The 26,793-nt window shown below is 40.8% G+C and overlaps 1 protein-coding gene across 2 annotated transcripts in view; it reads right to left on the reverse strand.

Moving 5' to 3' along the window:
• dusp16 (dual specificity phosphatase 16) overlaps positions 1-26,793 on the reverse strand; it is a 58,746-nt gene that overhangs the window by 25,348 nt on the left and 6,605 nt on the right. The window lies entirely within an intron of this gene.

Here is a 26,793-nt window from a genome sequence, read left to right on the forward strand (position 1 = left end):
AAAAGGATATACTATTACATCCCAGTGTCAAAGATATTATAAACCAAAAGTTCAGTAGTCTTAGTTATGCCATGTGCTTATTCTCTACAGTCAATAGCTTTGGGCCCTTATCTCAGAAAGGATGTGTTGTCATTGGAGAGAGTCCAGAGGAGGTTCACAAGGATGATTCCGAAAATGAAGTGGTTAACATAAGAGGTGCATTGGCAGCTTTGGGCCTGTACTCACTGGAACCTGCCGAATGTTGAAAGGACTAAACAAGGTGGATGTGGAGGGGATGTTTCCTATGGTGGGGGGGGGGAGGGTATCCAGAACTAAAGGATAGTCTAGTTGTCAAAATTGAGGGGAGACCTTTTAGAATAGAAGTTAAGGAGGTTTTTTTTTAGCCAAAGAGAGGAGAATCTGTGGAATGTTCTGCAATAGACTGTGATGGGGGCCAAGTCCTTGGGTATATTCAAAGCAGAATTTGATAATTCCTGATTGGTCGGGACATCAAGGGATATAGTGAGAGGGTAGGTGTATGGGGTTGAATGGGATCTGGGATCAGCCATGATGAAATGGCAGAGTGGACTCGATGGGCTGAATGGCCTAATTCTGCTTCCGTGTCTTTTGGTCTACATCGATATCTAGCATACAAACAGGCTTCAAAGTAAAAACACGTTTTATTCTCAAAGATAGGAATAAGTTTTTAATCCAAATTTTAAGTCCATTTTCTGAACAGCCTGAGCACATTCATGATGTGATGTTCATTTAACTCTGATCTACGACACTACAATGACTTCTGTCCCAAGAATCCTTACAATGTCCATCTAACAGAGGTGTTCTAAACAGCTCCATCTTCACAATGCATGGCCAAATTATCCTAGTTTAACATCACTACTCCTTTGTAAACCCCATCTCTGGAAATTTAATTGGACAAATGTCATTTTTTTTCCAGCATTACACAAGTGCAATTATATTTTTAATTCAAACTGGAAGGCTGGCAAGTTAAAAAATATATATATTTAACCATAGTTTTGAATGTGCATGGTGTCAGTGTTATAGATAGGCCCCTCAGCCCAACTTGTCTATGCTGACCAAAGTGCGAACTTTAACTCATCCCACTTACCTGCGTTTGGCAACCTTTCTTAGGCATATTCTGATTTGCCTCTACCACTTATTCACGTACCCACTATGAGTGAAAAAGTTACCGCTCAGTCCCCTCTGAATCTTTCCCCTCTCAACTTAAAATTATGCCCTTTAATTTTAGACTCCCCATTCCCTGGGTGAAAAAGCTGTAACTATATCAATACCCCTCACGATTTGACAAACTATGTAAGATCACTCCCCAAGCCTTCTTCAATCCAGGGAGAAGACCAAGGTGCCTACCTTATCTGCATTTGGCCTTCATACGGAGTCTAAACCTTCCTATCCAATCTCACATTGCAACTCAAGACCTCCATTTCCAGCAAAATCCTTGTGAATCTTTTCTGAACCCTCTCTAGCTTAAGCTCAAGTGTAGCACAGTGATCGGAACCACAAACACTTTTCCAAGTGCGGTCTCACAAGCGCTTTGTGCAGCTATAACACAACATTCCAACTCCTGTACTGAATTTCACTCGAGCTTTATCACTTACAGTACTGACCCCCTCAGCACTTACTAGGCAATGTCTGACTACATGATCCAATTAACCGCAGTTCCATAGCTATTGTTCCCTAATGTTCATGTCCCACCACCCACTTCTTACAGAAACCTTTCAGAATAAAGCTCCTGAACCCCTCATCCATGGAACTTAGCCGCTCAAGGTGGCCATTGTCCCATCACATTTAGATTTTGTCACTAGACTTTTGAGACACACATCTCCAAATGCTAAACTCACATAGGCCATTTCTGGAATATGAGGACCCAATTTATGGGCATGCATACACACAAACAAGCTCCAATAATATTCAATTCGAAAGCCTGGCCTGCATGTCCTGTATACATTTGTTTCTATGAATGTGGATTAGTTCACTCGCTCTCCCTGCTTTTAGCAATTGGCCTATGTGCTTATGGTGCCATTTATTACAATACTGAAGAGGTGCAGTAACCAATTGATTTTTCAGTATTTTCCAACTTATGTACAAGATATAATATAATACCATCCTATTTGTTACCTGGGGACACGCTGTATTTTCGCGAGGATCACTGACTGCCATACGCTGGGATATGTAAAATGCTTTAATTGGCTAACTATTTTTATTGTATGGATAGAGAATAACACATCAGAATTTTTTTTAATGATTTTTTAGATTAATTTCTGGCAGACTATAAAAAGAAATATGGAACAATGTTTTAGAATGTACATTCAAAATGGGAAGTTAACAATGTACCAAAAATAAACTATTAAAAATTATGCCCATGATTACTATAGGATTTCCAAAGCAATAAGTTAATACATTTAAAAACCTAAAGAGAAAAAGGAAGCTGAACAGTTAGAATGCTGAAGGAACTCAGAGGTCAGACTGTATCTATGGAAATGAATAAGCAGTCGATGTTTCAGGACTGGAAAGGAAGGGGGAAGAGAGCAGAATAGGAAGGTGAGGCGAGGGGAAGTAAGGTAATAGGTGAAGCCAGGTGGATGGGGGAGGGAGAGGAAGCTGGGAGGTGATCGGTGGGCAAGATAAAGGGTAAAGGGCTGAGAAGAAGGAAAGTGGACCATGGGACAAAGGGAAGGAGAAGGGGCACTGGGGGAGGTGTTAGGGGAAAAATTACCAGATGTTGAAATTGAAGTTCATGCCAACATTGTGGGCCAAAAGACCTGTAATGTGCTGTACTATTCTATGTTCTATGCCATCAGACTGGAATATGAGGTGTTGCTCCTCCAACCCGAGAGTGGTCACACTGTGGCAGAAGAGGCGGCCATGGACCAACATGTCAGAATGGGAATGATAGAATGTACAGTAATTTTCATTTACCATCCAAAGGAGAAAAAAAAACACTATTATTTATAGAACAAGGGACTTCAAAATTTTACTTTATATTTTGCATTCAATTTTATTTGGTTTCTTATTTTTCAAGAGGTGAATCAATTCACAGTAGATTTGGATCTAATCTTAACTATTCACTTATAAATTCAGATTTCAAATTACTTTATTTTCTTTTATTCATAAAATGACAAACTATTGGACAACCAAGATTATTAGCAAACAGAAAGTGGGGTCTGGGTGACACAAGATTAAAGAAATCAATTCAGGCAATGTTAGTCAAATTCTGAGTGGGGAAAATCGTGAGTGGAAAAATGAATCACCGATCTACACCTCACCAAATTTTACCCTCTACTGTACACAACAAATAGTAAAATTGGTTAGAGTACAAGAATCGAGGCCTGAGATATTATAAATGTGAACACATTCTTGGATCTATTTCAATTTGCTTACCGTCACAATAGGTCAACAGCAGATGCCACTTCATGTGCTCTCAACTCAATCGTGAAACAGATGAACAGTGAAGATGCATACATCACGATGCTCCTCACTGACCACAGCTCAGCACTCAATCCTATCATTCCCTCAAAACTAATCAATAAGCTCTAAATCCGAGCATCAATATCTCCCTGTGCAATTGGATCACTGATTTCCTCACATGCAGACCCCAGTGAGTTCGGATTGGCAATAACATCTCCTCCACAATCTCCATCAGCACAGGTGCAGTACAAGGCTGTGTGCTTCGCCCCTGCTCTGAGGCTAAGCACTGCTCCAAAGCCGTATCTAAGTTTGCTGATGACACCACCGTCATTGTCCGAATCAAAGGTGGTGACTAATCAGCAGACAGTAGGAAGACTGAAAATCTGGCTGAGTGGTGCCACAGCAACAAACTCCCACTCAAGGTTAACAAAACCGAGGAGATGATTATTGACTTCAGGAGGAGTTCACAGGATGTCTAGGAGCCTGTCCTAATCGGGTGATCAGAAGTGGGGAGGGTCAGCAACTTCACACAGTGGAATGTAATCATTCCAAAGGATCTGTTCTGGGTCCAGCACTTAAGTGCCATTAAGAAGAAAAGCACAGCAATGCCTCTATTTTCTTTGAATTTTATCATCTAAACTTTGACCAGCTTCTCTAGATGCGCAGTGCAGAGTACATTTATGGTTTGCATCATGGCCTGGAATGGGAACACCAATCCCCCTTGTATGGAAAATCCTACTAAATGTAGTGGATACAAGCCAGTCCATTACGAGAAAAGCATATATTTATGGAAAAGCTGCTGCAGAAAAGCAGCATCCATCATCGAGGCCCACCAGCATCCAGGCCACGCCCTTTTCTTAATCTACCATCAGGAAGAAAGTAAAGGAGCCTCAGGACCTACACCATCAGGTTCAGGAACAGTTATTACCCCTCAACCATTACAGTCTTGAACCAGAGAGGATAACTTCACTCACTTCAACACTGAACTGATTCCATAACATATGGACTCACTTTCAAGGACTCTACAACTCATGCTCTCAATACTTATTGCTTATTTATTGTTAATATTATTTCTTTTTCTCCCTCTTTTTTTTTTGTATTTGACTAGTTTGCTGCTTTTGTTTTGCACATTTGTTGTTGTCCATCTTGTTGGGTGGGGTTTTCATTAATTCTATTATGTTCTTGTACTTACTGCTTTTGCCCATACGAAAATGAATCTCAGGGTTGTTTATGGTGACATGTGTGTACTTTGATAATAAATTCACTGTGAACTTCAAACGTTCTTGCTGGTTGACTGGAAACTCCAATGCACTGGGTTGCAAGAGGCTGTAAAGGGTTGTAGACCCAACCAGGCTCCTGAAGACCCCAGACTCAACAATTCCTCCCCTCCACCATCAGAATTCTTTATGGCTCATGAACAGTACTTCATTGTTCCTTGATTTTTTTTTGCTCTATTTTGTAATGGTGATTTTTTTTCAAATTTTTGTAAAGTTGCAAAACAATTTAAATCACATAATAAACCTGAATCTGAGTTACTGCATAAACCCATGTCTCAACAAAAATTAAGACACATATTTATCTAATGTTTCCTGCGACATTATAATTCTCTTGTTAATTTGTAAGTTCTCATACAAAGTACCTTACGACATGGTTGTCATAATAGAGAAAAACTAGTGTTAAGAGTTAGTGCAAAATTTTGTTTATTTAACACCTAACACAAGGCAGTTTCACCCTTTCAATTAATTAAACTGAAAATGCAATTACAATTGGACATGTTTAACTACACCATGAATTAAAGATCATCTGAAATCTGGTTCAGTGGTAACCTCACTTTACCACACACAGAAATATAGTGCGTGGAAGAATATGATTGCCACAGTAACATAGTGGTTAGCGTAACGCTATTACAGCATGGAGTCCAATTCCGGCGCAGTCTGTAAGGAGTTTGCACATTCTCCCTGTGACCGTATTGATTTCCTCTGGGTGCTCTGGTTTCCTCCCACAATCCAAAGATGCACAGGTTAGTAGTTTAATTGGATATTGTAAATAATAACACTTTACTGATCCTGTGTGGGGATCAATAAACTGTTCCGTGATTGGTCTAGTGTTTAACATGTGAGTTGCTGACTGGCACTGTTCCTTGAGCTGCAAGGGCCTGTTCTGTGCTGTAGCTCTAAATAGATAAAATAAATTAAAACTGCTAATTCAATCCAGGCAAACAAAATGAAATTTATCACAGCTGGAGACTACTGTATAGGCTTGGAGGTCAACAATCACAACCAACAACAATTTGTAGATAATGGCTGTCAACTCTCCTTACACCTCTGATCCTTTATTGCCTCTCCTCAGTTCAGCACACCTTTTCAAAATCACCTAACTTGAACAACTGGTAAATTTGATCTGAATCTTCCCAGTCAGATTCTTCAGGAGCTTTCTAAGCAGTTTTAAGACAATAACTATTTGTCAGCATGGTTAAGCCAGGTGTTAAAGTTCAGCTTTAACGTGGACAGCAGAGATCATTTCCAAGCAACAGAATATGAAAATGTCAATAATTAATTATGCAATTCTATCATGTAGTTCAACAAAATAGAAGAGAGATCTTCTGCTTTGGATAATATGTCAAGTCATCGTGTCTTATAGTCACTGAAACTGATCACACATTTTCCTGTTCAGCAAATCCAAAACTGCATGTAAGCACTCAACAAAGCTGCAGTTGCAAGAAAAAGTTTGTGAACCCTTCGCAATTACCTGGATTTCTGCATTACTCACTCATAAATTGTGGTCTAATCTTCATTTAAGTCACAAAAAGAGACAAACACAATCTGCCTAAACTGATAACACACAAGCAATTGTACTTTTCATGTCAAGCAATTGAGCACATTGGTTAATCATTTAGCAGCAATGACCTCCACTAAACATTACCTGTAGTTGCTGATCAGACTTGCACAACGGTGAGGAGGAACTTTAGCCCATTCATCCAAACAAAACTGTTTCAGTTCATTAATATTTTTGAGATACCTTACATGAACAGCCATCTTCAGGTCATGCCACGGTATCTCAACTGGGTTAAGGTCTAGACTCTGACTTGGCCATTCCAAAACACAAATTTTCTTCTTTTTACACCATTCTGTTATTGATTTTCTCTTGTGTTTCTGCTCATTGCCTTGTTGCATTATCCAAATTCTATTAAGCTTCAGGTGATGGACTGCTACCCTGACATTCTCTTGTAAAACGTCTTGATACAATTTTGAATCCATTGTTCTCTCAATGATTGCAAGCTGTTCAGGCTCTGAGGAAGCAAAGCAACCCCAAACTATGATGCTCCTTTCACTGTGCTTCACAGTTCGGATGAGTTTTTGGTGTTGGTGTGCAGTGCCCTTTTTCCTCCAAACATAATGGCGTGCATTTCTGCCAAGAAATTCAACTTTTGTCTTATCTGTCCATAGAACACTGTCCCAGTAGCATTGTAGAACAATTTGTGATGTGCAGCAATGTAAATTTTGACGAGCAGTGGTTTCCTTCATGGTGTCCTTCCATGAATACCATTCTTGTTCAGTGTTTTTCTTATCGTGGACAATGAACAAAGACTTTAGCAAGTTCTAGAGATTTCTGCAGGTATTTTGTTGTTACTCTTGGGTTCTCTTTCACCTTCTTCAGCATTTCATGTTGTGATCTTTGTAGGACGCCCACTCCTAGAGAGAGTAGCAACAGTACTGAATTTCCTCCATTTGGAGACAATATCTTTTACTATGAACACACAGGTCTTTAGAAATGCTTCTGTAGCCTTTTCCAGCTTCATGCATCTCCACAATTCCTCTTCTAAGGTACTCTGGAAGTTGTTTTGATCGAGGCATGGTGCACTTAAACAGATCTGAGAAGAGCAGGATGTCTATTTTAATTATAGAGTGTGGGGCATCTCTACAACCCACACCTCCAATCTCATCTCATTGATTGGAACACCTGACTCCAAATAGCTTTTGTAGAAGGCATTACCTAGTGGTTCATGTACTTCTTTGAACCTAGACTGTGATTGTTTAAATGGTGTACTCAGTCTTAACGAGAAGTACAATTGTTTGTGTGTTTAGTTTATGCAGATTGTGTTTGTCTATTATTGTGACTTAGATGCCGATCAGATCATATGTTATGAGTAATTAATGCAGAAAACCAGGTAATTGCAAAGGGTTCACAAACTTTTTCTAGCAGCTGTAGCTTCCAATATCCTTGCATTTCATCATTTAAAAAGGTCTTAACTCTGAGAACTCTCACCTGGTCACCACTTCCCTTGCCCATTCATCAAATGCACCCTCAAATTCCACCAAATATTCTCTCCATGGAGCTGGTTTAAAAATTTGAGTACATTACTAAGATACTAACAAACAAAAAGCAGCAGAAGAGCACATATTTAATTACCCTTTCTTCCAACCAAAATGAACTGCAATACACACTGTGCATGGATTTGATCTGAAATGAACCATACTCAAAACACCATGTTCTCACACAAACTCTGTTCTCAACCAGTTCATTCTATTCCAACTCTCATCTCCCCCAGACCCCATCTTTCCAAACGTTCTCAGCTTTAGACTTTCAGCCATATCTATTTCGAATTATTGTGCAATTTGTTACCTTCTCCATATTTTTTAAGAAATGTGGTACATATTAACTAATCAATGCAGTTCAAAAATTAACCAGAAATTACGTAAATTGGACAAATGCATAATTTCAAAACACAACTCCAAGTTATAAAATCATAGAGTGGTACAGCCCAGATACAGACCCTTTGGTCCGCAAGTCCATGCCAACCACATGGTCTACCTAGCTAGTCCCAGTTTCTTATGTTCAGCCCATATCCCTCCAGGCCCCTTCTACTCCATCTCTCTAACAAAGTGCTTTTAATAAAACTATTTTATCTCCCTCAAGCACTTCCGCAAGCAGTTCATTCCATATGCCAACCACCGCGTGTGTGAAAAAATTGCCTCTAAGGTCCCTTTTAAATCTATCCTCTCTTATCCTAACTCTATGTCCAGTTCTTTTGGAGTCTCCCACCCCGGGAAAAAGTCGGTTACTATCCACCTTACAATGCCTCTCATAATTTTAAACAATTCTGTAAGGTCACCCTTCTCTTTATGTTCTGAAGAATAAAGACCTGGTCTGGCCAACTACTCCCTACAACTTGGGCCCTCTGGACCTGACAACATCCTTCTAAATCTTTCCTGCACTCTTCCCTCATCTTTCATCTAACAGGCTGGCTAGAATGGTATACCTCACCAATGACTGAACAACTGCAAAATTATGTCATAACTCCTGGACACAATGCCCCAACTGCTGGAGGCCAGCGTTCTAAATGCCTTTTTCATCACCTTGTCTACGCATGACTCAGCTTTTCGACACACTTTACACCCCGGGTCTCTTTGTTCAATTAAATCCCTAGTTCTCTGCCATTCACAATGAATGTCCTACGTTCTGTTTCAACTTTCCAAACTGCATCACCTCACACTTATCCATATTTAAGATCACTCCTCAGCCCACTTCCCCAACTGATCAAGATCCTTGCGTAATCTACTATAACCTTCTTCCCTATCAACACCACCACCTAGCTTCAGGTCATCTGCAAACTTGCCGATCAAGCCTTGTGTACTAACACGCAAATCATATGCAGAAGTAACTAATAACAAGTGTCACAAAACCAACACCACTAGTCACCACCCTCCATTCCAAGAGATAATATTCAACCACCACCCTCTGGTTCCTACCTCTCAGCCAGTTTTGAATCCACCTAACTAGCTCACAAATTGCTCAGCAATCCAAATTCAAAGCAAATATATTCTGACCAAAATTATTATTATTTTTTTTTTTAAAAAGGGCTAAATTAACATGTTCTACCTCATGATTATTTTTGGATTATTTATTTGGTACTGCCTCTTAACTTGTATTTGTGAAAACAATACAAACGGCCATAGTCTGGTAGAAAGCCTAGACTAACCTGTCTCTGACATGTTAGGACTCCTCCTTAGTTAGTATGCTGCTTACCATATGCAAGAGCCAAGCAAACTGTTTTAGACTTTTATGGAGTCTCAATATTTGGCTTCCCCAATTCAAATTAATACCCAGACACACAACAAGCTGGGGAAAATACTGATTTCTTTTTTTCCCTCATTTTAGACTCAGAGGTATACAGCTGAAAAACAGCCCAACGTGGCGAGGCCAATGGAAATTGATTTGACTCACATCCATCTAAACCCATCTATTCATGTACCTGTCCAAATATTCTGCAGCTTCCTCTGGCAACCTGTTCCATACATTTACTACCTTCTATGTGAAAAAAGATGTCCCTAAGACACTTTAAACTTATTTTTGACTTTTTTTATTTGTGGCTTCCAGTGTTATAATTCCCTACCCTGGGAAAAAGACTGCAACTATTCACCTTATCAATGCCCCTCATCACTTCATAGGTCATTACAAGGTCGCCTCTCAGTCATCTGCACTGCTAGAAAAGAATTCTCAGCCTATCTAGTCTCTCCTTACAATTCAAGCCCCAGTATCAGTAGCATAGTCGTGAATGGTTTCTGACCTCTTTTTAGCTTGGTGACAACGAGAACACAGCACAATAGTTCAAGTGAGGTCTCAGCAATAACTTAGTATTCGGTTGTGACGAAGTCGCACCTCAGCACTGACAGATGAAGGCAACACCTTCTTCTCCACTCTGTCTGTTGAAAAGTCATTCTTAAGTGTTGAACATTTCTCTTTCCATAGATGCTGCCTGACTTGTTGAGTGTTTTCAATATTTTGTGTTTTAATTTCAAACGGACAGCTTTTGCTAATAAAACCTGGTTAAAGTGTATTAAGTTCTCCCTTCCACCCTCAAACCTCATCTTTATTTTCTCCTTAGTCACTGTCATAATGGTTCTGTTTTCCCTGACTCTCATCTTGCTGCTGGAAATTGTAAATTTTAAACACGGGTCATTAGACTCAAGATCTTTGACATATATGATTTTTTTTTAAGTCAGGAGAGATTTTCTCAAACTGATTTTTTTCAACAAGCACTGGACAAAGCAAAAATTGTTTTCTCACAAACAATACACTTTCAAAACAGATTTTCAAAAAATTATCTATTTGCAACCTTGCTACTGAATATAGACAGACTTCCAACAAAACTGAAAATGTGAAGGGAATTATTTAATTAGTCAATTAACAAAAATATTCTTAAGCCAATTTGTGAAATGTTACTTTAAATGATAATATCAAAATATGCCAAACACAAATGATCAAAACTATACATTCTCCCTCAGGAAGCGAGCAGCCAGCCATCTGTCTCCAGTTAAAATGAAATCATCTCATTTCTGCTTGATTCAAATAATAAAACACAAACTTGTGTATTGTTACAAAGGTCATTGTCGTTTTCAATTTATCATAGCTGGTGCAGAAGCTTTGAGATTAACTGATTTTGTATACATAATGCAAAGGAATTTTGATGATGCTAAAAAACATACATTAATAACTTCTTTTAATGGTCAATTAACATAGGTGTCTGAAGCTTCCTGATAGTTTTGTGGACAAGTACATACATTGATATTGAGGCTTACAGACCAAGTTTCAGCAGTGGCAAAGTAGGTAGGCAGTGTCATGCAGGACAACAGTTGGCCTTAGTCTCCCTCGCTTCAGGGGGATAAAAAGTGTTCATGCTTTTTATTACTAATTAGTCACTTTATTTAGATAGAAGTTATGCATAGATAATGGGCAAGGACAAATTCTACCTCAAATGAAGGTTGGTCTTCATAGTCTGGACAAATTTACAGTACTGTGCAAAGGTCTTTGGCACATTTATATTGCTAGGGTGCCTAAGACTTTTGCACAGTGCTGTATTGTCAACATGGAGTGGTGAGTAAGTTTGTAAGTCTGGCAGGAGCACAGGATGTCGGGAATGACGAGGGTGGAGCACCACGGGAGGGGTGTGGGACAGGTGGCAGAGAAGGATTGCCAGGGCAGGGTTAGCACAGTAGCAGACACACACAGCCTTGACACACAAGGCAAACAATTGCTTTATTGATCATTACAGATGTCTCTCTGGTGCTTCCTGTTCTCTTCCCTCTCCCTCCCCCTTTTCCCAACCACGATTCCCCTTCTCCCTGTCCCCTTCCTATTTTCAGTCCACAACAGGGACTATCAGAAGCAGATGTATTATAAATCACATGTCATGAATTTTTTTTCTTGCACCAGCATTACAGTGCAAAATATAAAATTACTACAGTACTGTGCATAAGTCTTAGGCACCCTCGCTATATACATGTGCCCAAGACTTTTGGACAGTGATGTCTAAAGGACAACTCTTTGGGGAAGAAATTCTGTTGTTACTCATTAAATCAGATCCACTGTGTCAGCATGATTAAAAAGCCACTAGAATGTGTACGTGAACTTTATTTTGAGACCATTTTCTAAAGATGAATGTACAATGCTCTTACAAGTTTCAAGAATATGCATTTGCAGGATTAGCTACTTAACTGCACGACCTTATGACTGACATTTTGCAAGCAGGAAATGGGCTTAGCAGAAACTAGAGAAATTTCTGCAAGTCTTCAGTTTGAAACTACACAACTTAGATATATACAGATTTGAAAAGAGTAAATTTGGGACTTTCAATAAGCCTTTAAGAAACTTCACTCTTGACATCTCTCCTGTCAGAAAACATTTGTTAAACATTCTCATTCATAGGTGCATGAATGAAAAGTTAACACTTTTGTCATTCATCAGCTTTTCATTCATGCATCCACATTCTTTTCAATACCTTAATGCCTTAACTATATTGACAACCTTCCCATATAGACCCTTATCATGTGTGTTTTTCTTTCCACAGGCTTTTGAATTTCCAGGATTTCGGCCAAATATGTGCCTAGACTCAGGTTATCACTTTCTGTAAAATAGAATGCAATGTTACAACTGACTCATTTTCTGTGAATTTTTTTCACATCCATATATACTGTTCTTCAACTGACTCTAGCACAATATTATGAACATTGTGGCAACCATTCTGCCATGACCAAAACAGAATTTATCTACAATGTTAATCACATCCCTATATTCCCAAACATTCCCTCAGTCAATGTAGCAAACTGCTCCCATGTCAGGCAAATAGCCGTCAGCGTTTCATCAAAATAATTTGCACCTCAAACATCACACGACAAAGTGAGTAACTGTATTGCTCACTGGTTTATTCAGTTTAAGTAGACAAGATACCAAAATTTCAAAACATTCGCACTGTGATTCACAGAAACAATAGTTATAGTCCTAGAATATTAGCGAAATGAGTTAAGTTGGCAATGAATTAGGGCAAAATTTTGCAACCTAACCACACCCAGTCAGGTTCATTAGTTTTGGATAATTGGATACAAAATTCCATTAACTACTCATCCTTAATGATGGTGAAGTCCAAAGCATAATAATTCTCGGTCTTGTCTCATGACTATATTAAATCATTCTAATTATGATTGCTCTTTAAGTGAAACTAATCATAATGTATCCAGAAATGCTAGAGTCAACATAAGGCTAGCATTCACATGAAACTACAAAACTGTTTTTGACTTCAAAGAGCATCACCTCTTTGAAAAAGGCACTTTGAGGAACCAACAGCCAGAGACTGAAAGTCAAGGTCTCATTTCATAAGAGATCTTGGGACGAGGGGGCCGCAGGCAGCTGAGACATGAATAGAAGCTGCTCTGGTTTGGTCAGCAGTCCTTCCCAAGAGGACACAGTCATGGGAAAATATGCCAAGATAATTGACTTACTCAATGGCCAGATTGCTGCAGCTTAGGGAACCGCATATAAATCTATTTCCACACTCCAATATTGTTACTTGGAGCTTGAAATCCAATGGCTGAGATAATGCAAAATTCTCAGATGTCATTTGTAGGTGGAGGCAGAACCAGGCTGGTGCTAAATTGTGACTCCTTCATGCTCATCTACCAAAACAGCCTAATTTCAACCTTTGATGTCTCTCCTTTACCCTTTCAGGGTGGATGGGGTTCTGTTGTAGACCCTGATCTGTTGTTACACTCAGACTGCAGTTCTTTGCGGTGGTTGTTTCCGATTCTTGGATCGCAGAACTCAAAAAGAAAAGCAACGCAACAGACCTTTAACACCGCAAATCAGTAAGTTGTTTTATGTCTCTCCTGTCACTGTGAAAGCAGACACCTCTCTGTCCCTCGTTAGGGAGAGAGGAAGAAAGAGCCTGTGGCATGTATGATTGTCGGGTGAACGATTAGTTTTTGTCGTACTGCAGATCATAGTCTTTCTTGGGGGCTTTGCTATTGCTTGCTTGGTGGGTGGAGGGTGCTGATGGTTGTTTGCGGAAGTGGGTGGGGGTGAGGAATGGTTGTTGATTTGCTGCTGCTTGTGCATGGGGAAGGGGGGAGTAGGGTGGCTTAGGGGTTCTAACGTTTTAACTGTCATTCATTCTTTGGGGCACTCTTCAGTTTTCATGGATGTCCGTGACGAAAAAGAATTTCAGGGTGTATACTGTGTGCGTTTCTCTGATATCAATGGAACTACTGAACCAATGCCATTCCATAATGGACAGCAGTCTCCATATGGACACAGGTAGAGTTGCCTCAGAAAGTAAGCCTGCTGTGAGCACCCCACGCCCTGTCCACTACAGTCCTGCTGCACATCATCCATGGGCCAGGGATGTGTTTTTATTTTTATTTTTTGTTTTTATGCATCGTAGTCTCCTGCCCGATGGTAGAAAGTCAGAAAGGATGAGGAGTGGATCCCTCATAATACGTATGCAGCTCTGCTGGTGATTGTCCCCAGTGGATAGCAGCAAGACCTCTTTTATCCTCTCAGCTGTTCTCACAGTCCTTTGCAGGGTCTTCAGCTCCAATGCTCAACTGCTTCCATACCAGGACGAGATGCAACTTGTCAGGATGCTCTCAATAGTGCTCTTGTAAAGCGCAGTTAGGATGGTGGGTGGGGGAGTGGGAGCCTTGCTTGTCTCAATTTTCTTAGGGTATGGAGGTGCTGCTGTTCAGGGAGGTGATATTAAAGGACCAGGTGAACTCCCAGGAACTTGGTGCACTTAACTCTGGAGGAGCGATATATTCACAGAGGATTATGGTTCACCTGCACCTCCTGAAGTCCACAATGACTTCCTTTGTCTTCTCCACATTGAAGCTTAGGTTGTTGTTCTCACACCAATCCACCAACCACACCACTTCCTCTCTATACTCGGTCTCGTCATCATTCTTGATAAGGCCGACCACTGTTGTGTCATAGGCAGACTTGATGACACAGCTTGAATTGGATCCTGTGGTCCAGCCATGCGTCAGCAGTGGGCTGAGCACACAGCCTTGGGGAGCACCAGTGCTCAGCTCAATGGGACAAGAGACGTTGCTGCCCACACGGACTGACTGTGGCCTCACTGTTAAGAAGTCCAGTCTCTAGTTGAAGAGGGAGGTGTTGAAACCCAGCGAGGACAGTTTCTGGTGAATGATGGGTGTTGAACACTGAACTACAGTCTATAAACTGCAGTCTGGCACATGAGACCCCATTTTCCAGGCGGGACAGCGCAGAGGCTATCACATTGTCAGTGGATCACTTTGAGCGATAAGCGAACTGGAAAGGGTCCAGTGTAGCCGCTCAAAGCACTTCATAATGGTTGATGTGAATGCCACCAGACGATCGACATTTAGGCAGGTTGCTGTCACTGTAGGTTGTGAGCTGAAAATATCAGTGTTCGAGCGATTCCTCGGGGCAGGCATGAGGCTTCAAAAAGTACCTACGAAACCTAATCGATGCAGATCTCCTCAAGGTCCCACTCAAACAGCTGTGCAGGATCATATTCACCTGACCCTCATACGTTCTCACCTGCATCCACAAACTGCTTACTATCCTGATGGGACAGCAAAGTCTGAAGACCCTTGCTGTTTGTAGATGTTCAACATAACCATCTGATTCCAAGCATCCTTAGGCAGTGTTTCAAAATTTCTAGTCAGGGATTTCAGTTGTCCAAAGGCACATGAATACAGCGACCCTGAACTATCATGACAAAATTACATTTAATCCACCGGCAGCAGAGTTGTTGGTCAGCTCGACAGGAACAGGACGAGGGATTCTACGGTGGTGGGACCCAGTGACAGTGACACGCCCCAAGTGGCTCAGCTGAAGCAGTGGCAGAAGCAGGAACGCGGCAAGAGAGCTGAGACAACGCAACCCGACCGGCGGTACCATCGCGTTTCCCAGCCAATGTCCACTCTGAGATTTAAAAAAATGAGACTGAGAATGAACAGACAGAAAGAGATTAGAAGCTGCTGCATCCTGGTTTTCACTGAAATGTGGTTAAATAATAACATGACTGGCTCAGCGTTTCAGCTCCACAGGATGACCCCGTTCTGCGCAGACAGGAACACCCTATCGAGGAAATGCAAGGAAGTTAAAACTCAGGTGTACATTAAGGGTGGTGCACAAACTCAGCTGCAGTTAGCAATCTCTACTGGGGATGCCAACCACATGACCTGCTTGCAGGGTTTACCGTCATTCGTCACTGCGGTCTACATCCCATCGCCCCTCACCCTGAGTGCAAATGCCAAAGTACACTGGGAGAGCTTTACAGTATCATCGGCCCTCTACAAAACAGGCACCCAGACCGTCCCTACACAATTGCTGTACACTCCTCACACGACCGCACGGCCAAAGAGCCGAGCAATCTCACCGTCAAGTTTGCTGATGACCTGACAGCGGCTGGACAATGAGGAGACAGCCTACTGAGAGGAGGTAGAAGAGCTCGAGGCCTGATTCCGGCCAAATAATTTCTTCCTCAATGTCAACAAGACAAAGGAAATTACTCTCACCTTCAAGAGAACTCGCACCACTCACACCCCCCTTTACATCGAAGACACAGCAGTGGAAAGAGAGCAGTTTCCACACTCCTGGGAGTGCACATCTTACAGTCCCAGGACACATCCTACACAGTCAGCAAGACCCACCTTTCTGAGGAAGCTGAAGAGAGCTAGACTGTGCACATCCATATTACCATCATTCTACAGATGTGCTATAGAGAGCCTCCTAACAAGCTGCATCACTTTGTGGTATGGAAACTACACTGCAGCAGACAGGAGGGCTCTACAATGGGTAGTCAAAACTGCCCAATGCACCACTGGCACCAACCTACCCGCCAACAAGGACATATATAGAGGAAGGTGCCGGAAAAGGGCCAGTACCATCAGGAAGGTTCCCACTCACTTTGTTCATGGTCTGTTTGTCCTACTCCCATCAGGGAGGAGGCTGCATAGTATCCACACCAGGACCACCAGACTCAGAGACCTTCCTCAAGCAGCAAGACTGATCAACACCTCCACCCGCTAACTCTGCCACTACTTTATTATTTCCCATCAGTCACCTACGTCCAGCCTGGCATCACTTTATGAACATAGAATCAATGTACATGCGCTGCCTTGTGTGTTTATAGTTACTGTGTGTTTTGGTATTATTGTGGTCTTTAAATTGTGTGATATTTTGTGCTGCACTGGATCTGGATTAACAATTATTTCATTTTCCTTACACTGTGTACAGGAAATAACAATCTTGAATCTTGCATATGGAACAATCTTCAACACTCGATCTGCAGCTGTAGTGAGGGACATGCACCATTGGCTGAGAATTAACATGCCAACAGTGATTGAGAGCGAGAGGCAAGATATGCATCATTCTGTTCCATGTAAGTTTCCATTCCCTTTCGTATTTACAATGTAATAATTTGGCTTCAACTGGTGGAAATAAAATCATTACTTTTGCACGTCTTCATGTGAAAACCTGACCTCTTCATGAACACCTTACACATTGCTCACAATAACAGAATAAACAGTATTTGTAGGTATCTTTTGTCGTCTTTAAATGGATACATTATTCTGAACAAACCAAAACCATATTTTCATTGCAAGAATAAAGACTGGCAGCAGTGGAATTGAACCCAGGTCACTGGTGCTGTAAAATGTTTCACTAACCTCCATGACCAAGCTGCCCACCAGGCATCACACTGGAAATTACCAGAGACCAGACCAGACATTACCAGAAATCACAGAGATTTGTATTTCACGGTTGATGGTTGTTAAAAACTATTAGGAATCCTATCAAACCATAATCTTTATCCCATCATTCCTCAATTCCTTGAGCAATGGTTTAACTATTTTTATCTACACCATAGCACTGCCAAAGTTCGGCACCTAATCATGTTTTTCGACAGACATTTCTTTCCTGTTCCCTTTGATGTTCAAAGTCTATTTGCTGCCATGCGGTATTTTAAATGCTCTTCATTACAACAATGCCCAATTATTGGCAATGTTATGAAGGTGACATTGAAAAGTGCTTATCTAATCAACATATTCCTATTGATGATATCAAATTGAGTGTACATTTAACATAATAACACTACCAGTGCTCGAATTCAGTTTAGTTTGAACATCTCAATACTTGGAGATAGTTAACAACAGGCTAAAGATCTTAAATTAGCAACAATTTGGATTATATTTAGTGACATTATAATGCATTGGCACCTGCAAAGCATTGTTAACATTAAGTGAGACAACAAAAAAAAACACAGAAGAGTTTTATGGCTCCCGTATGAATGACGAGGACTAGGTCAGTTGTCTTCTTGAGCATTGTTCCACCATTTAATAAGATCAAGTCCAGTCTGTCTATAACCTTCCTCCAACATTACTGTCTGCCCATGGTAACAGGCAGCCTGCTGGCACAGACGTTGACACCACTGCCTCCTTGTTCCAGGGAACCAGGTTCCATCCCAAAATTACCATCTGTGAGGAGTTTCCATTTTCACCCGGTGGCCACATGGTTTTCCCGGGTCCTCTGGTTTCCTACCAGATATGCTACCCGATAAATTCATGAACAACTGCAAACTGCCCCTGGTATAGGTGAAGAAGAACCTGGGGAAGTTGATGGACGCATAAAGAGTGGAGATTTCTGGGATATAATTGTGAGGATGGAATTTTTTTTAAAGATTTCTCCAAGAATCATCATATACTTGACGGGCTGAATGGCCCCTACATTATTACAACCACATACATGATAACCATTTTCCTCCTTGCTTATCCAGAAACTCTGCCCTTAAAATATTCAACAATTCTGCTTCAAATGCCTTTGAAGAGTTTCAAAGGCTTGGGATCCTCAGAGAGAGAAAAAATATATACTGGTGTCTTAATAGGGCAAACCTCTTTTTCCCACCTCCCTCCCCAGTTCCAAAGAAACAATTCTCCCCAAATCAATACTTAGTTATAAAAATTTTAGCATACAAGACTAGTCAAAGGCCAGATTGCCCATTTTGAGAAATGATATTAACATACCTTCTTAAAGGGGACCAACAAAGTACATAATTCAATTCGCCTCATGATAAACTATCACATTCTGTTGGCTTTACTAATTAGTTGCAATACTTGCATACCAGCGGTTTGCAAATTATTCATTAAGAGACCTAGTTCCCTCCGAATCTCAAAGTTCAGCAATCTCTGACCATTTTGACATTTCCTTTTCTCCTCCCTGCCAAAATGTAGTTTTATTTTTTCCTGTAAAATGTTCTATATGCTGGATCTTTGCCCATCACTTAACCTATCTGGGGGGCCGCCCCTCCCCCCCCAGAACTTCTTTACAACTTAGTTTCTAACAACTTCTGCATGACTTGCAATATTCAAAGTAAATTTATTAGCCAAGTACATATATGTCACCACATACAACCCCCCGATTCATTTTCTTGCAGGCATTCACAGTAAACTCAAGAAACATAATAGAACCAATGAGAGACTGCACTCAACAGGGCAGACAAACAACCAATGTGCAAAAACAAAAATAAAAGCAAAGAAATAACAATAATAAATAAATAAGCAATAAATATCGAGAACGTGATATGAAGAGTCCTTGAAAAAGAGTCCATAAGTTGTAGGAACAGTTCAGTAATTGGGCAAGTGAAGTCATCTCCTCTGGTTCAAGAGCCTATGGTTGAGGGGCAGGAACTATTCCTGAACCTGGTGGTGTGGGTCTTGAGGCTCCTGTACGCTTCCTAATGACAGCAGGGAGAAGTATGGCTTGGATGGTGGGGTTCCTCAATGACGGATACTGCTTTCCTACGTGATGGGGCAGCTTTACCCTGGAGCAGGGGTCACCAACCTCTTTTGCATCGCGGACCGGTTTAATATTGACAATATTCTTGCGGACCGGCCGACGGGGGTGTTAATCAAGACCAGAATATAGGTGATAAGTCAACTACAAGTCACTTATAAGTGGCTAATACACTCTATTTCATTTCTAAAAGGGTTTAACTAATGAATTTAATATTAAACACACAGCGCATATTTTCCTCGCATAAATATAGTGATGTCAATTATCAGTCACTTATAAGTCAAAAGCATCATAACATTTTAAGTAACGTTTGGATATTAAACACACAGCATGTATTTTCCTTGTACAAACATATAAATCATTGCAACACATCAATATTGCTGAATGAGTGGGAGCCCTGGGCTTGTTTCCCTACAACAAGATGGTCCCATCGAGGGGTTATGGGAGACAGCAATACTCGAGGGAGCCTCCTTACATCCAGTCTATTCCTCAATTTAGTTTTCATTGCATTCTTTGCAGAAAACCCCGCTTCATAGAGATATGATATGGGAAATGGAAGCAACATTTTCAGTGCTTTCGTGGCTGTCTCAAGATATTCAGCCTTGACTTTGATCCGGAATGCTGGCAGAGATGTTATGTCAAACATACTTTTTAGCCCACCGTCATTTGCAAGCTCGAGGAGTTGATCTTCTTCCCGCGCTGACACGGATGATTCACCGGGGACATTCACAAACAGGTCACGGACCCGTTCCCTTGCACATTTTGGGTCATTTGCGGTTGGGAAGTAACGCTTGAATTCTGTCGACAGCGAAAATGGATGATCACACACCAGCTGTGAGAAGGACGGTGCAGCCTCAGTCTCTCCAAAATCCCAGCTAATGTTGGGAACATGTCAAATATGCCCCTGTCCACTCACCGTCCCCAGAGTTCCAGCTTGGCTTTGAAAGCTGACACTTTGTCTTCCAACTTGAAGACAGTTGTCATTCTCCCCTGAAGTGACAAATTGAGTTCATTGAGCAGGTTGAAGATGTCACACAGATAAGTGAGTTTTGCTGTCCACTCCTCGTCTCTGAAGAGTGCTGCCAGTGGTGACTTTTTTCCTGAAAAAAATCTCTGTAGCGGCTCTCTTAACCCAAAAACCCTTGATAGTCACCTGACTTCAGTGTGTAAGAGAAGGCCTTTGTGCTCTGCATCCATTTCCTCGCAAAGCTGCTCAAACAGATGTGAGTTAAGAGCTTTTGCTTTGATGTGATTGATAACTTCAACAACATCACTCAATACACTGTTAAGATCAGGTGACATTCTTCGGCTAGCGGGCATTTCCCTGTGTACAGTGTATAGACTAGATTTCAGGAGCAACCTCTTTGACTCAGGTAGTGAAACCAGACAGCCGTCCAGTCATAGCTGCAGCCCTGTCTGTGCATATTCGAACACAGAATGACCAGCCCAGTTTGCCTGACATGTAGTTATTCAAGACCTGGATAATTCTGCCCCAGTTGTGTTAGTTGGCGGCGGCAGTGCACACAACAAATCCTCGTGCACATCGTCTTGAAATATATATCACACATAAACCAGAAGTATTGCCTTGTTGTCAACATCAGTAGACTCGTCAACCTGGATAGCATACCATGGTAATTCATTAAGCCGATACAACAGAGGTGCTTCAATGTCCTCCGCTATGTCATCGATTCTCCTTGAAACTGTGGTAGCTGAAAGAGAAACCTGTGCCATCTTGTTAGCTGCAGCTTCTCCCAACAGTTCACGGCACATGTCCTTGGCAGCAGGCAGAATCAATTCTTCACCAACAGTGAAAGGCTTCTTAGGCTTCTTTTTTCTGCTCAAAAAACTCAACAGGTTTGTCTTTAAGTGCAGGGTGCTTGGACTCAAGGTGCTGAAGCAGTTTTGAAGGCTTCACTGCCTCATTAGACAGCTTGTCTCCACATATCACACACAGGGAGCTTGGAGCATGTGAGTCACTGGTCACATTAAAGCCATATTTTATGTACGACTCGTCATATTTTCTTTTTTTTGCAGTCTCGGCCTCAGCTGTCTCTGCGTTATCATCATCGTTAGGCCTTTTATGTCCCCTACCACCTCTTCCAAAGAAACTCTCAAGCGACGTTTGTTTTTCACTCATCGAGCAGTCGTAGGTTAATGACCGACTAATGACCTCGCGTGTGTTCAAGTTCAACAGTGGGTGTGACAGGGAATGAGGAAAGGTGAAGCTGACTCATATTGTTTCATATCGCCAAATCATATAGTTTCCTCGTGGCCCGGTAGCACTTGCTTTGCGGCCCGGTGGTTGGGGACCACTGCCCGAGAGGGACTGGGCCATTCTCACTACTTCTTGTAAGCTTTTCCATCCCAGGCTGTGATGCAACCAGTCAATATAATCACTAGCACATATCTATAAATGTTTGTCACAGTATTAGATGGCACGTTGAATCTTTGCAAACTTCCAATAGAGGTGCAGCTGTGCTCTCTTCATAATGGCACTTACATGCTGGACCCATGATAACACAAAGGAATTTAAAGTTGCTGATCCTCCAATGAGGACTGACTCATGGACCTCCAATGTACTTCTGATGTCAATAAATCATCTTCTGTCTTGCTGGCATTCAGTGAAAAGTTGTTGTTATGGCACCAGTCAGCCAGATTTTTAATCTCCCTACTATATGCTGATTTGTCACCACCTTTAATTTCATCAGAAAAACTTAAATATTGTATTGGAGCTGTGCTTAGCCTCACAGTCATAAGTGTAAAGTGAGTAGAGCAGGGGGCTAAGCATACAGCCTTGTGGTGCACCTGTGTTGATGGGGTTTGTGGAGGAGATGTTGTTGCCAATCCAAACTGACTGGGGTCTGCAAGTGAGGAAATCAAGGATCCAATTGCACAAGGTGATACTGAGGCCAAGGTCTTGAAGCTTATTGATTAGTTTTGAAGGGATAATAGTATTGGATGCCAAACTATAGTCAATGAAGAGCATCCTGATGTATACACCTTTGCAATCCAGATGCTCCAAGACTGAGTGAAGAGCCGATGAAATGGCATCTGCTTTTGACATGTGATGATGGTAGGCAATTGGAACAGATCAGAGTTGCTGCTCAGGCAGGAGGACGTGTTTCACCACTAACCTCTTAAAGCACTTCATCACAGCGGATGTACATGCTACTGGACGACAGTCATTGAGGCAGGTTACCACATTCTTCCTAGGCACTGGTATAATGCAAGCCCATTTCAAAGCTTGTGGGTACTTTGGTGCCTTCACTTGTATGAACAAAAAAAAATGTTGAATCCCAGCACTGATTCTTAAGTGAGGCAACTCTGAGAAGTCATAAAAAAAATTAGGCAAATGTTGGTGGTGAACTGCATGACAATGGGGTTGCTTAACATAAAACATTCATTTTAAATTAAAATGTGACTTTACCTACTGTGGAGAAAAAACGTGCTCAAAGTATCTGTAAATCTGTAAAATCAGGGATTGGTGTAATTTAAACAGCGCACTCTAATTTTGAAGTCGTAGTGTGGTGCATGAGAGAAAATGCTGGTACATTTCCACTCTGGCTACACTGTGGGCTGAGAAAACCCAAGATCGATTAGCTACTGCTTGGTATCACTTCCAGGGATCGCCCATCTCCAGCACTACCTGCCATTGTCATCCTTCTCTCATGTATGCTGTCAGGCCAGTCCTGCTCACACTCCCGAACTCAGCATTCAGTGACCCCTGTGGGCAAGTCATACAGAGGGCAGAGGAATTTGACCTTCAACGTAGCTAATGGAATTCTTCTCTCAGCTGCATGTTGTCGTATGGCTCCTACAGAATCTTCGTTCTGCTGGAAACTTTTATTGAATCTTTACTGGCATGATGAAATAAAAGAGAATTTCAAGAGGATTCTCACTGCTAAATGAGCAATGATGAAGTAGTCATACAAGTTATCTGGAAAGTTATCATTGACACCTCTGGTTCATTAAGAGCTCAATCTATGAGTTCTCTGAAATGCACAAGGTTTAAACTGAGACCTTGTAAATTTGGGAAGCTAACTATACTAGCAAACAAGCATGCAGAAAGCTATCCTCTGCCTTGTGCTCTTGTTAGGAAAAAAAGTACAATCATTCATTCCTGTGAAAGAGCCTGAAATCCCTAAAGCAGCAACAGACAGAAGGATGAAAACATCGGAAACATCTGCAGCAGATGCTTGGCTCTAGAGACCCAAATCGAATTTACCACACGTGGTTTTGCAACATGGATCCTTGCATACCCTAATGCAAGTCCTCGTCGCTAATACAAGTGTTATGAGTTCATCCTGATACTATAATGGTCGGGAAAAAAAATTGGCTGGAGGCGTGAAGTCAAGATGTGTGCCTTCAGAGTTTTCAACAGTATCATATTGAATGTGAGTGGCTCTTTTATACACTAATGCTACAGAACAAATGTTACGAGTAGAGTCCTACTGAAAGTGAAAAATGACTAATCGCTCACTGGAGGACAGCAGAGATTAGCAGGGTACGCTGCAAAGAAGAGACTCCTCGGATTAGTCAATGGCAGAGAGTCAAGACAGACAAGGGTTCAATGTGGGGTTGTCAAATGGTAATAACCCCCTACAGTAGTAATGGCCAAGAACAGTAATATGAGAATCATAATCAAGAGAAATGAGTCTCCAGCCATCGGATTGAATATACAAGATGATTAGGAGATTAGTGGAGTTCACATCAAACATTCCATGGGACATGTGAAAACTGAGACCATCCTTTGCCAGAGGATGAAGCATCTGTTTATCTGTTTCCATGGCAACTCATGGCTGAGCCTTTCAAAGTTCTGCAACAAGTCTATCTCCAAATGAGCAGGGAGTATTGAAGAATAAACCCATGGTCCTTTCCTTTCTCCTTCACAACATTTATTCTTTTCATTTCAGATTTCCAGCACCTAAATTTTTTTTCTGTTTTCTGTTCAGGTTTGTACTTCGTGTTGGTTTGCTCACTACAGACAACCATCTCCTTCAAGACTCTGAACGGAGGTGCTGTTGGTGTTGATATCAGAGGTCCCCCACCTGGACTACATCACGTGCCTTTGCTACTTCCGCTACTTCTTCGAAGTGTTCATTAACATGATGGAACCCTGATTCCATCATCAGCTGAAGGAGAAGATAGATAGTATTCATGACCTACCCACCAATGGGTTAGAACATACTCAAGGACTGTGATGGAGGATTTGGTAAGTTGTTTACGAGTTACAATCCAGAAGCACAGCCATATCACACTGTTGCTTAACATAATCTGTAAGGCAGCTCAGCCCATTTACACAACTGAGGTATGCAGGGAGGACTTTGCAAGATTGATTGGGCTGGAGGAGACTCTGCAGTGTCCGAATCCAGCGCCGACAGACCAAATTAGCTTTGTTCCTCAATTATTCGATTTCTGTCGGCATAAATGTATCACCAAGCATATTTTCACCCTTTAATCTAAAGAATCATAAGAGAATCAATGAAACCAACTATATTTGAAAACCAAAATAAAGTCAAGAAATAACTAGTCAGAAGTATAGAAAATGGCAATGGTCTGAAGGATAATAATTTCTTGCAAAGTTTGTTTTAGATTTCAACTAAAATAGTAAATATTGAAAAATTATGTTAAACCTATCAATATTTCAAAATAAAGATGTTTTAATTCTTCTATTTTACAGCATTTTAAAACTGTTATAACTAGAAAGATGTTAAAAAAATTTAAATGAAATATTAAAATGGATCTAGTGCTTTCCCGGCTTATATGACGAAGAATCTCTTCTGGGCTTCCACGCAGGTATAGGTATCGATTATAACCAAATTGGGATGAAGATGGCAGGGTTTGTCATTGAAGCATTGATTATAATCTATACCTGTACCTGGCTGGAAGTCAAGAAGAGTTAAATGCAAAATACTTAGACAAATTAACTCCGCACCAAAAGGTACTAAGTAAATTAAAATCAAGTCACAAAATATATGCCTAATGAATACAAACCAAGTAAATGGGGAGAGTTACTTAATTATCAAGAATATCACAGGTCTTATAATTCATTTCAGTTTTTTTTTTAAATCAATGACTGGAATTTATCAAATTAGAAGACAATACTTCTGCTAATCTAGAGTCCTGATCGCTGTTACATCAGTTGCAAGTTCTCATCTTTGACATTTCACAACTGGATATCATAAGCCTGCCAATAATTAAGGTTTTTTAAAAATTGGTTTAAGGCAATTCTATTTGTGTTTTGTTCAGTACAACTTTCCACAAGCTGCTACAATCCAAAATCGAGTCAGCCTGCACCAAATTAGAAGACAGAAGCAAGTCACAAATACACTGAGAAAATGAAAGAAAATGACCAGGACTAATTAAAATAGCCATTTTTTTAAATAGACATAGATCAATGTTATTTTAAATAAAATAGAACTAATCCTCACCTTATAAAAATCTGTACTGCAGAGCAATCAAATAAACCTTAAAATGTGAGTGATGGTGTTTGAGATTTCTAATACAAGTCACATCATCACAGCAAGCAGTGGCAGTGGAAAACGATCAAGAGCTGCATTCAGTATTCTCATTTATCAATTACTAGATGGAGTACAGCTTTAAGAGTCTACACATTTCACTTAAATTACTTTTATTGTTAACAAATGTATTTCAAATTGGTAAAACAAGTGGCTGGTTTCCTTTCCTTTCCTTGGTTTTGTAACAATTAATTTGATAGAGATTCTTCTCACAGACTAATGCAACATACTCAAAGCCGTAACGAAGCACTAACCAATAAACATGATCCCAATGAATTTTGGTTCTCAGTTGGATTGTCAAGTTAAAGAACTTTTACCCGTGCCATGGCTTTGCACTTATGAAATCAGAGCGACACTGATCAGAGAGAACTAATTTACAAGAAAAACAAGCTGATTTTAGTCAAACAGAATGACTTTCTATAAACAAATTGTTAGCAGTCTTACAGAATTATCTGAAACAAGAGATAACCAAGAATATACATTTGATTCTTTTTAAAAGCATCTGATAAAGTTCCCTGTAAATGATATGACAAAGATAACAGCACGTATATAATTAAATATATTGTTTGTAAATTGATGGAGAATGCCCGAAGGGTAAAAAGCACTGTTATAGAGAAAAAATTCTCAGACTGTAAAAAGGTGTTTCATGGACACTGTGCTGCCATTATAGAACCATAGAACATAACAGCACAGCACAGGCCCTTCAGCCCTCCATGTTGTGCTAACCCATATAATCCTTTAA

The sequence above is a fragment of the Hypanus sabinus genome, chromosome 8, assembly GCF_030144855.1.
Source record: "Hypanus sabinus isolate sHypSab1 chromosome 8, sHypSab1.hap1, whole genome shotgun sequence".
Lineage (NCBI taxonomy): Eukaryota > Metazoa > Chordata > Chondrichthyes > Myliobatiformes > Dasyatidae > Hypanus > Hypanus sabinus.